The sequence below is a fragment of the Pseudopodoces humilis genome, chromosome 20, assembly GCF_049639895.1.
Source record: "Pseudopodoces humilis isolate 2021_Gansu_Grassland_sample_001 chromosome 20, ASM4963989v1, whole genome shotgun sequence".
NCBI classification, from domain to species: Eukaryota; Metazoa; Chordata; class Aves; order Passeriformes; family Paridae; genus Pseudopodoces; species Pseudopodoces humilis.
Genome location: NC_142219.1, coordinates 8,036,107 through 8,053,433, shown reverse-complemented (window position 1 = coordinate 8,053,433; position 17,327 = coordinate 8,036,107). Strand labels below are relative to the sequence as shown.

The following is a 17,327-nucleotide window of genomic DNA, read 5'->3' as shown; positions in this document are numbered from 1 at the left end:
CTTGGGAAGGCTGTTTTGTTTCTTTATTTTCCTTTATTTTAAGGTGATAAATTTTATACCTCCTATCAAAAATCTCTGTATGTTTCAAGGTTAAATGAAACCTGTTTATTTTGACTTCTGATGCTAGCAGGAAATAATTCTTTCAAATAACTGACAGGTGCTTTCCTGTTTCTTGCTTTTCTACTACAAGAATTCTCTGAAAAGATGCACCAATGTTGCTTTGTACTCTTCCTTTAAGAAACCAGAAGGGCTTTTGGGGAAAGAATTAGAGGGATCTGTATTTATAGTTGTTCTCAGCAGGAATAGTTGCTAAAGACTAGTCAATCTGTCAAAATAGTGCATTTTACACATATGTATATATCTAGCTCAATATGAAATGACACGGAGTTCCTTAGATGTGTTAATTTTGGAGGCAAGTGTGTGCCTACAGATATTTTTACTCTATTTATGGAAGCTCTTTAAAGCTCTGTACAACTGCTCAGCATATGAACACTTGCCACATGTTTTGACTTTTCAGTCAGGATGAATGAGACCTGGGTTTAGTTCTTCCAATGTGCTGGAAGGGATGTGCTGCTCATTGATTCTTCATTCTGAATGTTAAGGCTAAATATAAATCAGTGCTTGTATTTAAATGGTATAACCATAATTTAATTTCTTGTGTTTAGGAATACTAATTGGGTATATCTATTCTTATTAGGTTAAATTAGCATGTCTTTTTAAAGAGGAAAAAAAACGGTCAAAACAAGTCTGTAACAATGACTCTCTTACTCAGCAGTATTTTTAAGCCTGTTAGTTTTGCTGAATCTTCTGTCTTCTGCCTGCCTTCCTCAGCACTGAAGCAGTAGCTGGCACTGTGGATGTATCACGTTTCACACCTGGCCTAGGCAGAGGCTGAACTGTAGCGGTGTCTTCTTCCAGCAGCAGCCTCCCGCTGGTGTCTGACTCTGCTTGGCATCCTTGGTGCCTATTTGTTAAATTCCCTGCAGGCAGCTGAGAACTGGCTGAGAGCCTATCAGAGATTTGTGTATGTAGGGTGTCTGATGCTAATGCCCCTCTTTCCTAGTTTTGCATTTTCATCTGTGACTTTTTCATTTTGCAATTTTCTCTTCAGAAATGTCTCCTGTAATCCAGTCCTGGGCCACCAATCAATTATCTTTGATTATTGATTGCTTCATAACACGGCTATTTCATCAGCTGCCTTTCAGGAACCCCTGTTTTTGGGGTTACAAGACAGCACTTGTGGTTGTGTCATTAAGCTTTTTAAGGAAGCAAAAAAAGAGTTTAAACATAAATACTTGAAGCTAAGGAAGTATTTTCTTCTTAGTTCTATCCTGTGGGATAGGAAGCACAGGGGATGGTTTTCTTCCTCAAAGAAGAGTAAAACATTCAACCTTACCAACCTGGAGTTACATAGGAAACACAAGGCAATTTAAACATTATCTTAGGGTTTATTATGCATGCACATCACGAACAGTTCTAAACTTTAAGCATTTTAAAAAAACCTTAGGACTCTAAAGGAATAAATATTTTCACACCTTTTTCTTTTCCTTCCAGGGATATTCTAAGCATCTTAGTTCTCCCATGTTTATAAATTCTTTGGTAGTATGTGCAGTATTTACACCTAATAATTTCTTTTTACTTTCTACGCAGAAGATGCAAACCCAGCATTAGCTCCTTCTCATCTGTTTCATGAATCAAACTTGCTGTAATTGCAGTAATGCATGGGAATTGATGAGACATGGTCAGCCAATTCCTCTAAGGACAGTACTAGTTTATTTTGGGTATGAGCAAGGAGGGAATATAGTGAGCACCTTGAAAAGTAGACTTCAGCAGCTGCACTGTTCAATGCTTCTTATTATTTAAATTGCTTCAAATTGAATTGATTATAAAAACCTTTTTATTATATTTGGTATTGTGCTAATTCTGAATTAGCATAAAGTTCACAGTGAAATCCTTTGATAGCTTTGATACTGATTCAAGCTGCTGTTCTGTGAGGGATTCATCTGTCTCCTGTCCTTTGGGAAAATGGTGTCCTGCTTCATTAGGATAAGAAGTGTTAGAAGCTGTATGACATCTCAAGGGTCTCAAAGCCTTACAAAACACATTACAAATTAATCAGAATGTATACAAGCTGTAAAGCTGCATGATAACTTCCTATGTGCATTTTTTAATTTGTAAAAATAATGTGTGGTTGCTGGCTTTGTCTGGGGGACTGTCGAGCTTTGGCTTGGATCTATGGCTCTTTCCTTGATCTTCATGATGGTTATGTATTTATCTGCCTCAGCTTCATTTTCTGGGGGTACTTATAGGTACAAGTGTGAGCTGTACTGAAAATTGAAGTAGGTGGGGTGAATCTAAGTGCAGCTCAAACCACAGCTGAACATAAGACGCAGTAGGTGCCCGATATTATTTTTTTTTTCTGCTGATGTCCTCACAGCCCCATCTCTGCCTGCCCGGCCGCCGCAGCCTGGAAGGGTCGGGCTGACCCGCCGCCTTCCCGCTGCTGCTTGCTTTGGCCGGTGCCCACAGACAGCCCCTACACGAGAGTTTCTCTTCTGTGCGCTGAAAGGCTGGTGGCTACTCCGTCCTGCCTAGGGAAGAGCCCTGTGAACGAGCTGTATAAAAACTTGCGTGGGGTGGATGCGAGCAGGGCCGTTCCGAAGAGAAAGGGACGGGCGCATGTCTCGTTCTCTCGGTGCTGGAGCCGAGAGCTGCGGCCGCTAGTCAGCGCTGCTCCTCCGCCTTCCGCGCCGCTACCCAGCGCTGCCTGCCTGCGAACCGTGTGCCTTTGGCAGCCCGGCAGGGTTTCAGCAGCGCCGCTTTGATCGCCGCAGATTTATACTCTTCGGGGGGAAACAAATAACATCCGCTTCCCCCGCGTTACACTGCTAAGGCGATCAGCTGCTGTAAGACCGCCCGTGCGGCCGTGCCTCCTTAGGTGTGCTCTGCCAAGTCATGGACTGCTCGGTTATTTGAAAGGGAAGTTTAAAACATTAGCATAAGCTCTGAAGCGGTGCTTCAGACGTTTCTGTTTACTATTTTTCTTTAGGATCGTTGAAGTGCGGCCAAGGATGAAGTCTGTTTGCTTACAATATATAGTTAAGGCAATTATCTGTATTGTAAAATTAAATACCAGTTTCTGCTGGGTGGGGGAAGAAAACACACAAAAGGATCGTTAAAAAAGAGAACTCTCCTTGTCCTGTCATGTACAAAAAAACGCATTGCATTTCGCAAGATCTCGATAGTAAAAGCTAAAACGAAACGATCTGTTCCTAACTAGAATAGGCTGCACGTCAGTGGTAGCTACAGGAATATCTCTTATGCCTAACGTAGCTCACCTGGCTCTCCTCGACTCTTGCTGGACCGCTTCCCCTGGTGTAGATCCTGTGCCATCCGCCGAGGATTCCCTTTGACATGAGGATGAAAGCCGAGCTGCCATCTCTTACCAACACGGTATCGGTTTGCGAGCTGCTGCGAGACTTCTCCCAGCCATCCTGCGGGGCTGCAGCTCCCGCTGGCTTCGTGGGTCACCCACGTCGCGCCTCAGAAGCCGTCCTCAGAGGGGACAGCAAGCGGTGGGTCCAACTCCCCTTCCTGCTCGCGCAGTTATTGCCGAGGGCTTTGTTCACGTGCCAAAAGAACGTAGGGGGTTTTGTTTGGGGGTTTTTTTGTTGTTTTTTTTTTTTTTCCTGCGTGTCTGCCTGGCGGTACAACTTGGGTTTCTCAGCATCCGCCGCTTGCCGATATCCTTTCATGTCTAGCGGAAAGATGCTCTCGCACAGGAGCCTTCCGCGATCCCGGGTACCAGTATTTGCGTGCCAGCCGCTGGTAATGGCGATCCTTGGGTGCTGGCAGGAGACCCTCATTCTCGTAGCGAAATTGTTCTCACGGCTCACTCTGCCTCCATCCCTCTCCTCTCTGCCGAGCACGATCGGCGTCTCTTTATTCAGCCTCGCCCGCCGCAGCGGGGCGTGGAGGGAGCGGGGAGGTCCCACGGTGTGCGCCAGCCCCGCCGGAGCCCCCGGCTGCGGGCAGAGCCCGGGCCCCAGCACAGCCTGGGCGCGGCCCGTCTCCCCTGGGAGAGCTCCTCGCGGGTGGGCGCGGCAATGCTTGGCCGCAGGGCCGACGCCCAGGGACGGCGCTGCGTTGGGCACTGCCCGTGTCCGATGGGTCGGCGGAGAGGGCGATTCCTCCGCTGCCTTCACCCGATTTCCTCTGGCCAGGCGGCAAGTTTAAAGCCCCGTAGCTCAAGAGCCCGGAAGGCTGCAAAAGCGAAGTGCCTCCTTGTGCCGAGAAAACACAGCGGCGACTCAGTACCTGCCTGGGAGAGGGAGCCGACAGGCTCACGGGCGCCCTGAGTGCTTATCCCGCATCAGGGATGCCCGGAGGCCTCCGTGCTTAGGGGTGTTCTAACCTTGCTTTTATATGGCTTGTCAGAGGGCTTCCGGCCCTGTCCGGCTGCTGACACTGTGAGAGAAACACACCTTAATGCGTTCTCAGCAGTTCCCATCCTGTACAAACCCATCTAGCTCAGTAGCTGGCTTCGGCGGGCACACATGAAGTGATGCAGTAAAATAATCACATAGGAACTTGTTTAATCACCTGTCTACTCTGCTTGTATCCTCCCTGTTTCTTCAAAATGGGAAGGGTCGTGATGCGTTCCAGCAACATCTTACACTGGGCTAGCATTGGGTGTGCTTGTGACTCCATTGCCAAAGAAAAAAATATAGAGCTCTTATAGCATTAAATCTGTGTGGGTAAAACAGACCTCGAGAAGTGCAGAATGCAAGGCTTCTCCTGAAATTGCACCCAAGGGAGCACCATATGCTCTCTCTTGCAAATATTATACTTTTGAACGCATTACCTCTGCCTTCGCTAGGTGCGGATGTGCAGATGATTACTGTCGAGCTGCAGGCAATTTTCTTTAAAGCTGCATGGGAAAACACGTTTATGTTGTGCTGTGTTTCCTCAGCAATACAAACCCACGGTGAGATTGGCTCTCAGTCGAGTTTAGAGACTTCAGTCTCAAGGGCAAAATAGTTTAAAATGTTAAAATATTTTGTCTCTATGGGCGCTGTTTCCCCTCGTGATATGGGCGGCTGTTTATTGTGAGCAATTAACTGGAATCTTGCTGAAGAACTCCCAGCAGCCTCGGAGCCCCTCGATCTCGGCTCCGGGGGAGAAAGTGCTTCGTGACACACACACACACACACACACACACACACACCCCGCCTCCTTTAGGAAAACTACCATTCCCAGGGGTAAAGCCGGACGCCGGAGGATGGCAGAGATGCTGCTCGGCAAGGACCGGGGAGGGGCGATCCGACCGGCGGGAACAAATTCGCTCTTCAAGGGGCAAATTCACAGTTGGGAGGGCATAACTTCCCTCCTCCCTACCCAAAAAGGTAGGGATACTTGTGATTTTTTGTAAGCGGCAGCTGGAGTTGAAGGAACACCGCCCTCCGGGAGAGCAGGCGTGGGTGTCAGAGAAAAGCCTGAGAACCCTCACAAGACTGGAAATTTGACATAGCAGCTTTTTTTCGGCTTCCTCCCCAGCGACACCCGAAAGCCGAGTCGGGGAGCGAGTGAGCCCCGCAACTCTTATTCTGCCGGGACGGGGAGGTGGGGTCCCGAACGTGGGGAACATCAGAACAAAGTGAATGTGGTGTCAGTGACGGAGAACGAGAGTTTCCGAGCCCGGCGGTGCCCAGCAGGGCAGGGGCGGGGGCTGCGTGGGGCAGGGCGCAGGCGTGGAGCGGACGTACAATGGGAGCTGGCAAGGGAAGGTGGCTCAGCATCCTCAGCACTAACCTGCCGCCGGGGCGGCTCCTGCTCTGCCCACAGCACGCTCCTGGCTGGGACTCCGGCGGAGGAGGTTGCGCCGGCTGCGTGCCAGGGCACTGGCCCCATCGGGGAGGAGATGCTGCACGGGGCAGGGCTGGGAAGGATGGTGCTGAGTGGGATGCTACGTTAAAAGGTGTTTCGAAGGGAAAATAATAATAAATGCCGAAAAGCTTTTCTTTTCAACCTGCTTTCTGTGGTCTTCTGCACAGGAAAGTTGCCGAGTCTAGATCGTTCTTGTCAGAAAGCCACCTAGACACCAGATCATATTTTCTTACATCTGGTGCCTTAAGAAACCAAAAGAAAAATGTTTGTTGTTCAGTCTGAGACGCTATGGTTTATACTGAAAGAATGCCTTAATACTTAAAATAAAATTCCATCCTCATAAAAGGTTAGCTAAAGTCCAGAGATCTTTTGGAATGAATATGTAGAGCTATGCTTAAGGTACTGAACTGGAACTGATGAGCAACACTCAGTTTGTAGCTGCAGAGCTGTGTGATCCCAAAAACATGTCGGTGCTTCTTCGTCCTCTCTGGGAGAGGAAATTATAGGTTTTCTTTGCCTTCTCTGTGGGCAGTGCTCTGGGCTCCTGCTCAGGGCAGGTGTCCAAGAAGCCAGCAGGAAGACTGGATGACATGCCCTGACAGGGCTGTCCAGGTGAATCCCTGCCCTCCCCAATATCCTTCTCCCGGAGCCCCGGAGAGCAGCAGAAGATCACCTGCTGCCTCTCTGCTGCGGGCCTGCTCTGAGCAGATTAAAATGGCGACGGCCACCCTGTTCCTCCAAGGCAGGGACTTCTGCCTGTCCCCGTCCGGCTGTCCAGGGGCTGCGGGGTGACCGGGAGCGGGTGCGAGTCTGGGCACGGCCTCTACCGCCCGGCTGAGGGAGGCTGGGTGTTCTGCCGGGAGCCAGCGCCTCTTTGGCCGGGGTGGTGTGGCTCCCGCTCGAAGCTGCGGGGTGACAGGGGCTCCCCATGCCTCGCAGCCCTTCTCCGCCCGGTGCTTTCGCCGCCGGGACTGACCGGCTGCCGGTGGGAGACTTTCGCTCCCTTCTTTGAGGGAAATGCGGCCAAACACAGTAAGGAGGGTCACCCCCAAGCCCCCCGGAGGGCCCGGGAGGGGCTTTCCCGACGGCACGGTCAGAGCAGCAGCGGACTCCCCCCAGGCGGGTTTCCGGGGCATTTATGTGCATCAGTGGATTTAAATTGAATAGAGAAGAGCCAGAGAAGGATGTTCTTGGATTTCGGGCAGAGGTATTTTGGGCAGAGATAATCGGAAACGTGTGACTGAATAGCCTGAGCAATACTTAGTCCTGCTGTGTCTCCCCCCATATTTATGTTTATTGTGTGCTCCCAAGTTAATTAAAACTTTAAAGACTTCTATGTCGAGAAGTGATTTTAGACGGTGTCCCCTTTGCCCCCGCTCTGAGCCTGTCCTCCCCGTCTCTGCTGGGACTGGCGGACGTGACTTTTGGCGTCAGACTTTCACGGCGAGGGGAAGGCAGTGGCTTCAAGCACACCTTCCCCGATGGAAAGGGGGCCGCCCTCTGCCTCCCTGTGTGACGGCGGGGGAAGATCCTCAGGCTTGAAGCCTTCCTTTTGGGCAGAGCCTGCGAACAAAGCGGCGGGACCGACTGTCAGCGGGGTCCTCTCAGGAGCCGCGAGCCAGAGACCCTCGGAACCCCCAGACAATCCGTTTGCGGGGGCCGCTTTCACCCGGCAGCCGGCTGCGGTGCACTGGCCTTTGCCGAGCACCGAAAATGAGCCCCCGGCACCGAAACCCTTTCTTCCTGCTGGCGGCAGCGCGGCTGGGGCTGCCCGTGCAGCTCGCCGAACCCATTGGTGCTCGCCGCGCCGTCGGGGCAGTGGGCGCGGAGCGGAGCCCGGGCGAGCCTCCCCCCGGCCCGGGGAGCCGCTCTGCCGCCGGAGGGGGAAGGCAGACTGGGGCTTTACACCACCCGCTAGTGCCAAGACCCATTCATTCAGCTAGTCCAGGCTTTAAAGAAGACCCCTTACTCCACTGGCTTCCGTAAAACAGGGTGCAAATGGAAAACAGTTCAGCTTCACTTCTCCCGATTTAAGTATTAACCTGATTCTCCCGCCCCTAATTAAATTATCTCCTGCTTTTTTTTTTTTTTTTTTTTTTTTTTTGCGGGGGCGGTGTGTGAGATGTCGGAGGATGAGGAGGAGATTGGTGGTTGTTAAGTTTTCTTCTTGTATAAATTTACTTTTCAGTAAGGTTGTCTATGCATGCACAGGGAAACGAGGGGGAGAAAGGGTCTGATCAGAGAATTCAGATGGATATTCAACCAAAACTACTCTTTCACTTGCTCCAAACTCTGCTATAAATGTCATAAGTTAATCACTTGATGTTTGGGGATAGGCAGCGAGAAATCCTTAGGTTTTCTCCTTCTTGGTGTCTGCAACAGCTTGCACATGAAGGTGACCTCCATATTTCTCTGTGGCTGGTGAGAGATCTCCCTCTCTTTCAGAATGGGAAGTTTTTTATTTTCTCCTGCTCTCAGAACACAACTTCCCTTTTGTTTGAATTTTTCAAAATAATTTAGAGACGTGTAAAAGGTGTAGCTGCTGTGAGAAGAAAACCAGCTAACAGAATCTTGTGCTGGAGGGCTGTGTAAACCCAGATGGCCATCACCCCAACCTAGTCCTGAAATATGACAGGAATTCGTGGTGGTGGAACAAACCAGTTTGTTTCTAGAACCGTGTGATTGTGGCTGTTGTACTCAGTGTAACTCCCCTTAGATTTTAATTGGGAAAACTGTTCACAAAGATGTAGCGGCTCCTGGCAAAGGTGTTACTTCTTTGTATATCAGCGTTTGAGGAAGGCAGGGCTCTGCTATTTTTTGTAGTAGTAGCAGGGTGACTCTTTAAAATATTTTACGTATTACATTACTGCAAAATGACACATTTGGGTTTGCACTGTAACAGCAGCTTATCCCTGTCACCTGATTACTCTGTGTGTCTCAAGATGTTTAAAAGGCTCTCCTACCTCCCAGGTGAGTGAGTAAGCAGGAATTTTACAGATCTGGTGTCTGATGCTGAGCACAGGAACTGTACCTAGTTTCATGCAGTGACACTAAGACTATTTTGGTTTGCCCCAAGGAACTTCCATTCTCAATTAGCCACCCACCCGCAGTTCTGCTAGTTCCTTATGGCAGAGATCCCTGCCCATGGAGCTTGTGGTGACAATACACTAAAGAGAAGAGCACTGTTTTAAAGCTCTGATGCTTTGAGACTTTTCTCCCCATCTGTTCATTTCTGAGCAGAGTGATGCATCCTTTGCAAGAATGCAGGGCTGCTAGATCCAGGCTTTGCCTAGGGATCCATTCCTAGGAAGGGTTTAGCTGGAGTCTCAGAAGTTGTGTACAGATTTAGCCAGGCTTCAGCTGAAAAGCTGGATAGATAATACCATTGCCAAACCTCCAGTGGAGCAGTTTGGCCACCTGCTACTCCCTTTGGATGGGAACAGGATGTTTACTGGAGGGCTTTTCAGGAAGGGAATGTACTTTCAGGTACCCCATCTGAACGGGTTTCTCTGGAGGAGTTAACAGTGTATACCTTTTTTCCTGATCAATTGCAGCTAGGATTTAGATTTTTTTTATATGCTTCATCCTCTTTTTAGCACTTAGTTTGTTGTAATTGCCAGAACATGTCCTACCCAGTCTGTGCTGAAATGAATTCAGAGGACTGTATGTGGAACAGTGGCAGGATATGGCCCTAAAGTCCAGCAATTTGTGCTTCCTGCAGGGAAGTGGCTGTCTATTGGCAGCCCTTTTAGAGGCAATGTACACCTTCTGCTGCAGTGGAGTGAGCGAAGTGTGGAGAAACAGGTCTAGGGAAAAAAATCTATTATGCCTTGGTTTTCAGTAAATATGCTATGAGCTACCTAGTGGTATTAGGTCTAATCATAGCCTCAAAGCTGTGGCTGGATTTATGTTGATCACTTTAAAACAAATCTCACAGATATAGTTAGTAGAAGAATGTGTAAAACCCCAACCACCAAATGGTATTATGTAACCAATACAGTATTTAAGTGCCCCCTGTGTAAACTAAGTGAAAAGCCTGCTGTTTGCTTTCTTTGCCTCTGTTGTGTATTGGTCAACCGAAGCCGGGTGCTCTGTTTGCTGTTCTGATTACTATTTTAAAAGGAAAGATCCATAGGATCATGTTATCCAGAAATTGAAAAAGACTTAAACCCCTCTCACTGGGCTTAAGAGAGGGATCTGGGGCTGAGTGAGAGCCCTCTCGTGGGCTGCCCAGGGGTGTCTATTGCCAGGGAGCTTGTGCCATTTGAGAGCACATGCACATCAAGGATACAGTCCCACACAATGTACTTTGTCTCTTTATTTTGGCATGTGTGGTGCAGCCGTTGTCAGCGGCCTCTGCAATCTCAGCCACAGGGTTCAGCTGAGCTCAGCATAGATGAAGATATGTTAGTGTAGGGTCAAGGAGATGGTGGGACCTAGTGGGCCAACTGGGAACATTGCTGCCGCTACATCTAGAGCTGATATCTGTTGGAAACAAGAGGTGGATTTCCTCTTGCTTTGAACCAAGAGGAGTTTGTAGGCTTTCCCCCTAATTTACTGTTATTGATCTGCCATCAGCTCCTTGCCCAGTTAAATCCTTTATTCAAGGTGCTGGATCTTAGGAGCACAGTGGTTTCCCATTATTGTTATAATCTTTTGCCAAAGAGAGATTCCCCCTTCTCAGCAATGCACCAAAGTGGAAGTAATCGCTCTTTTTTCTTCTTGCATTTGTCCTTTCCTGTTTCATTCACCGATTGAAAAATGGCTAAAGAGCAGCCCCCATTTCACCTCCCCTTTTCCCTGATTGACTCAGCAGCTCCTGGGACAGAGAGAGGAAAGGGGCCTCGAGGTCACAACCTTCACAATCTTCAAAGCCCCTGCCGCTTCCAGCAGCTGTCACAGCTCTCACTGACCATATCCCCAGAAGGTCAGCAAAAAAATAAACACTGGGGCCCGACAGGTCCCCTTTTCATGCAAACTGGCCATTTCCCTCCCCAGCTCCCATTCCATGCATAGATTACACATTGGAGACCCCCTTGGATTTGCACAGAGCTATGCAACAGCAAAATGCCACAGAAAATAAAAGCAGAAGGGCTTCCTGGGCAGGCAGGGTGGGAAAAAGAAAAGCAGCTTCCTGAGCTCTCCATGCCCACCCACAGGCTGCTGCAGCCATTTTGTGTGCGCAAAGCCTGAAGGTGAAGCTGGGGAGGGGGCTGACTTCTCCCTGGGAGAAAGACTGCAGAGAAGGATTCAGCTTTTGTATCTGTTTGTGCATGTGAGGGATGGAAGATAGAGAGAACCCAAAAGAAATAGGAAATGAAACATAGACTCTAAAAGCCTTTTCATCAGGATTAGATTGTGTCCCTCTCCGACAGCCAGCCTGCTTTCTGCACTCACCTTCCTCTGCAAAAAGTCATGATGAAGCAGAAATAGTGCCAGGGAGAAGCACAGGTTCAAAAGGCCAGAGCAGAAAGGTCCTTCGCTAAGGAAATACCCCTCCCCAGCCCTCTTTTATAGAAGTATCCATTTCACCATGGCCACTAATAATCAAAGGGCTATTTCCTGGCCTTCCCAGCACAGCTCCCAGATGCAAAGCACTGTTCTCATCTTCATTATTGCAAACCCTTCCCCTCCCGCCCCAAACTCACTTCCCTACCCGTGCTCCCCCTTGGCTGAACCCAGCACTAGGGCACGATTCGAGTTTTTCAGGCTCCACAGTGAAGGAAGACGCTCGTTTCCTATTCGCATTTTCGGCCCCTCCCCACAAGACCAAACGGGTGAGCAGCACACCGGATCGCAGGGTAAAACCTCGTCGAGGGGATTTTTATCTGCGAGGGGCTGTAGAGGAGGCAGGAGGGGCTGCTGACCTGCAAGAAACCCCCCAGGAAGAAAAAGCAGGGACAGGGGACTCGGGGGTCACTTTATTTATTTAGTGTTGGCCGGGTACAGCAGAGAGGCTGCCCCAGGCTCCGCGGCCGCGGGGCGGGGAGCGGTGGCGGGACAGGGGCAAGCGGTGCGCGGAGCCGCTCACCTTGCCCTGCCCCTGCGCGCACGCTCTCCGCCGCTGCGTGTTTAAACAAAGAAAGTTGCACAACCAAAGTCCGTCCGTCAGTGTCGTGTGTATCCCCTCCGCCTCGTTAAGGTGGTTCTCGGGGGGCGGCGGGACGTCCCGTCCCCGCGCGCTGCCACCGGCTCGTTCCCGGCTCTCGCCGCTCCCCGGCGCACTGACGCCCTTTCATTATTGCACTGCTCGCTGCGACCGTGACAGTAGTGCAACAGGGAAAGAGGGGCAGCCCGGCCGGTGGTCCCAGCGCTGGCACAGCAGCTGCGGCAGCTGCCGGGCTGGGGGCACGGAGGGAGAGCCTGAGTGGGGTGGGAAAATCCTGGCTTTGTCCCCGAACTGGCCGCCTCCCATCGGAATGATGCTGGGGGGCAGCTCGGGGGGGGGGGGGGGGGGAATTAAACCGAGGGCAGCGGCAGCCGCCTCGGCAGCCGTACAACGGGGAGGCAGCGGACACGGCTCCGTAGTATGGCTCCGGGCCCTGCCCCGTACCCCGCCGGGCCGGCGAGGCGAGCCCGGCCGCCCCGGGGAGACGCGCGGCAGCGGCCCCGCGGCAGCGGCTGCTCCGCCGCGCCCTGATCCGGCCCTGAGTCCCCTCCCACCACCCCTTTCCCTGGGCCCCTGAGGTCCCGAAAGGGACCGCGGGGACCACCTGAAATGGAAGCCAGGGCCACCCACTCGGCCATCCCGGCTGCTGTCAGCCCCCAGCTGATCCTCACAAAGCGGAGAGGAGATTTAACACCCCCATCCCAGCTCCGTTCCCACGTACCTCAGAGAGCAGCTCTCGGGAAGGGCCGGAGGCAGTGCCCGGCTCCGCTGCGCCGCCCGACCTTGGAATAGCCCCGGGTGCGGGGCACGGTCGCGGAGCCCGGCGGGCTGCACTAGCCGGGCAGAGGCATGAGCTTTGTTTCGCACAGGTTATTGGGATTAGAGCCTCGGCCTCTTTGTGCTGTGCTCTGCTTTGCACCACACTGGTTTTCGGCCTGGGATCAGGCACAGAAACAGCAAGTATGGCTATATATCTCCTCCCATCCTTTGGTGGGTGTTTACATCAGTACGCAATATAGACACCCTTCAAATGTCTCAGAACTCATACTATTTTAAAAAGGAACCATGATGGGTTTCTCTGGTTTCAATCACTGCTTGTGTTTTAAACATGGGGCTGTTTTGAATCCTCCGATAGCATCAAAAATATGCCCATTACTCACAACCTGAGTCACCAGAATAGCACGATTATTTGTCACAAATAACATCTCTGTACAATTACTTGCCTATCTAACAACACTCAGCATTTCACAACTTTTTCCTTAACTCGGTGGGCACATGGGATAATTTTTTCCTGCTGTGGCTTTCTTCTCTCCATGAAGAATAACCCTCAAAAGAAAAGACCCTATAAGCAATATTGCACTACTACCCTGATCACAAAAGCAGAGGCAATATTGATAGGGTCTCATCCTTAAGGTTAGGAAGCTGGATAATGTGTCTTGCAGCAGGTGACTGGAGGGAGCTTCATTCCATGCCTGCAAATGGGGAAGGGGTAAAAAGTTAGAAAGCAGTGCACTGCCCCTATGGATCTCAGCACCATGTGCTCCTGGGAGAGCGGGATGCAGGAATGGAGTAAATCTCTGACCCACAGAATGCGTGCACGGACACTACCCCTTTCTCCCAGGACACATTTAACTCCAGTATGGATTTTATCCAGATGTCTGTACCTTCAACCCCAGTTATTTCTTTTCAGTAAATTTCTCTCCTTTATTAATAGCCTCAGTCAATTAGCTGCCTAGTTGTCAGAGGCTGGGAAGTGCTATTTATTTGATTAACTGATAGTTGTATTTTGAGCCTCTTAGTAACAGGCATCAAGCCCTCAGAGAACTTCCTTTCTAGGGCTGTCCTACTTGGAGAGCCCAGTGTTTTAAATATCCCTCCCTTCACTGGAAATTACGGGATTAAGTACACACCAAAAATTAGAAAGCAAAACAGGATCTCCAGGGCTGGCTCTCCAGCACTGACTTCACATTTATGCACACAGGTTAAACAGTGTTTGGAGACGCACGCGTGTTTTGCCCTAGCTTGTTTTGTTTGGCTTTTTCTTCTCTTCCCCCTCCTCAGCACCTTTTCTGTCCAAGGCTGGAAGGCACAGTCTTCAGCTGGGGCTGGCTTAGTGTTGAACACACTAACAGCCACAGAAATTACTCCCAGGGAAGGGCTGAAGACACCTCCAGCTCCAGGGGTGCTTTGCCATCTAGACTCTTCCTCTGCACTCTGGCTCCCAATTAACCTGCCCCAGTGCATTTGTCACGTAGGAACACTTGAGAGTCCAGAGGAAGGGGAAGGAAATTTCATTCCCAAGCCATCCCAAACCAGATCATGATTTTGACACATTAAGCTTCTCTTTCCTCAGTCTGCTTTCCAGTGGATTAAATAGGAGTGTAATGAAGGGACAGTCCCCTAATTCATGGATTCCAGGCTAATTTATCCATGCCACATTGATCTGGTCTTTGCCATTAGAGGTCCCTGGCTTTTGGCATGCTGGTGTGAGGCAGCCCTGCATCCTCTTTGATGCCGCCTCACTTGCCAAAGAAAAAGGAACTAGGCAAGCTTCATTCAGTGTTTGGTTTTTTTCTAATGCCCAGTAATCAAAATCTGTCTCAACCCCTCCTTCTCCCCATCCTTTGTGGTGCTTCTGGAAGAAAACAGGGATCTTTTTTCCATGTTATTTATTTATATTAAATCTTAACTCACACTAATTGAAAGGCCACATTCACAGAGATTGCTGAAAGCAGCTCAGAACTAAGTTTTATCAAACTTCTGTATTCTTGTTACCTTGGCAAAACCTCAGGTTTAATCCTGCCATTGCTTCTCAACAATCCCTGCAACTTAGACATCCAGTTGGACTGAGAACATAAAAAAAGATGCAACTAGGCTCAGCCTTACCTTTCCATCTATTCCCGTCCAGTCTATTTTGTTTATTGTTTACCATGTCTTTTCCACTCTTCAACCTCGATGTTATCTCAAACAAGACTTAGACATAATACACACAATTTAACTTCTCCAGTGGCCCAAGAGACAAACCTACTAGCAAGTTCACAGTGGAAACACACAATCTGCACATGAAGTGATGTTACTGATGCATGGATAGTGTGGGGGAAAGCACGATTTGATGACTTCCTCCCAACTTAAATACTTCAGTAGTTGCAAAAGTTACAACTGGCAGGGGAGGGCAAGGGATGTAATTAGACACGTCAGCCACAAGCTCCAAGCAGAGGCAATTAAGTTACTGTATGTTTCTGGATCTCTGCTGAGAGCCTAGATGTGTCTCAAAAATATCCTTATCTCTTAAGTGGTATATTGGCACAGGCCTCCCCACACTTTGCCTTTTTTTTTTTAACAAAACTGGAAAAATAAAGACTGAATCAGCCTTCAATAGTATTCCAATAGTATTCCACCTAGTTCACAAACGATATGCAAAGCCTGGGTTGCACTATGTCCTATAGCAGGGAGACTCTCTGGAATGTATATGGGGGTTATTTTAAAATAAACGTTTAAACACGAGATTATGAAATGCATGCTATTTATACACTGTGAGGCTCAGCATCTCTAGATATGTTTAGAAACCTCTCTTGCCTTTAATCACAGTTATAGAAACTAAATGGAAATGTCACCCAGACTAGTATGGAAATAACACTTTATATGTTGCTCAATAATGGAAGCTCTTTTTTTGGCAGTGTGTGGGGAGCCCTTGCAATGCGTTTAAGCCCACTTTTTCTGGTGTTAGGAGACAAACAGACTGAAGTGTCCTTACAATGAAGCCTTGGGATAAATAAAGTAGTGAGCTGAGTCTCTGGAGCTGAAAAGCCTCTGCTCTTCGTAAGATCAGACCTTGCCTTCCCTGGTTTAGCTTAGGGAGCCATTTCTCCTTCCCTTTGTTGCTGTTTTGTTTGTTTATTTCTCTTGTGGTTAAAGATGCCACTCAGGGTAAGCGGTTTTTTTAAAATTTTCATCTCAGTTACAATCTCACAAAACATAGAAGGGCACAGTCCAGTCTTGTTTCCCTGGTCACAGCCAGTTCTCTAGCCTGAGGAAAGGAGACCATTTAAAAGACATCTTGCAATTAAATACATTATATAGTTTACAATATATTTTCTGCAACGGAATTGACACTATCACCAAAGGTCAAAGCAAACACTTTAAACAGCTGTAGGCTGAAAGTTGATTTAGAGTTTTCCATCCTATTTAATAATTTTATCATTGTTTTAAAACTGGGAAGTGTTGCCTTTTTAATTTTTTTTTTTTTTTTTTTTTTTTTTGAGAGAGAGAGAGAAAATTCTTAGCATTCCAGTCCTGGCTCCTTAAGTCTATCTAGCAAGTTTGTACAAATCTGTCCAGAGAAAAAGGGGATTCTTGCTTCCATGCAAGAGTCAACTTGTCCAGGTGTGAGACTCCAGAGAGTAAGGGTTGATAATCCTCTCTGAAAACATCACCTTCCCAAGAGTGTTTCACCCACCGAGCTCAGGGATTCTGTCACGCACAGCCACTTACCAATGCGCTCCCCTTCTCCTGAAATCAGGAGGGATTACACTCCAGAATGTCCTGCCATTTGATTCTTGTTCATAATATTTAGTTTGTGGGTTTCAATAACCCTTTTCTCAGCAGCAATATTTCCTCGGCTGGCAGAACCCAGATCTGCGTCAGTGAGCTCCATTAAAAGGAATGACAGAGCTCCTTAAACAGCCCAGACTTTGTAACCCCACAATACGGCTTTTCTGCATGGTGTTTACCAGCGCTCTGCTGTCTGACGGAAAAAAAAAAAAAAAAAAAAAAAAAAAAAAAAAAGACGACTTATGGTACTAAATGCAGAAGCAAAATAGGACTAAATACTATCACCCTGGAAGTGCCAATCCCACTGTTGGTCCTGCCTGTACAGGGCAAGTGAAAGGCCATGTAGTTGCCTTGGCTGGGGAAGAGAACATGTGGGGCTGATCCTGAGGTCCCCCAGATAACTTTTTCCCCCACGGTAAGGGCCAGACTCCCCTCATCCCACACCCAGCTGCCCCCAACCCGCCCATGCCTGCAAGGCAGGGGTGTGGTCTCTGCAGGGGCCCCGAGCCCGAGGCTCCACAGCCGGGGCCGGTGGCACGGCACGAGGGGAAGCGGCACCTCCTGCCCCCGCCCGGCCGCCTCCCTTCCCCAAACCACCCAAGAGTGGCCAGAGCAGGAGCGACCTTAACACAGATCTAGCACTCAATGCAATGACTCAAAAAGTCCCCCTGAAAAAAAAAAAAAAAAAAAGAAAAAAAAAGAAAAAAAAATCCCTCTGAAAACTTAAACCATCTGATTTCACTTTCCGCTCCAATTGGTTGTGTAGCCAGGGCGCAGGTCT

The 17,327-nt window shown here is 49.1% G+C and overlaps 1 long non-coding RNA gene across 1 annotated transcript; it reads right to left on the bottom strand.

The window, feature by feature from the left end:
- Nucleotides 1-11,795: 11,795 nt before the first annotated feature.
- Nucleotides 11,796-16,741, bottom strand: LOC148182755 (uncharacterized). The gene is made up of 3 exons (XR_015774233.1): nucleotides 16,487-16,741; nucleotides 12,717-13,467; nucleotides 11,796-12,249 (listed from the first exon to the last, which is right to left on the bottom strand). It is a non-coding gene; the product is annotated as an uncharacterized LOC148182755 (long non-coding RNA).
- Between the last annotated feature and the right edge of the window lie 586 nt (nucleotides 16,742-17,327).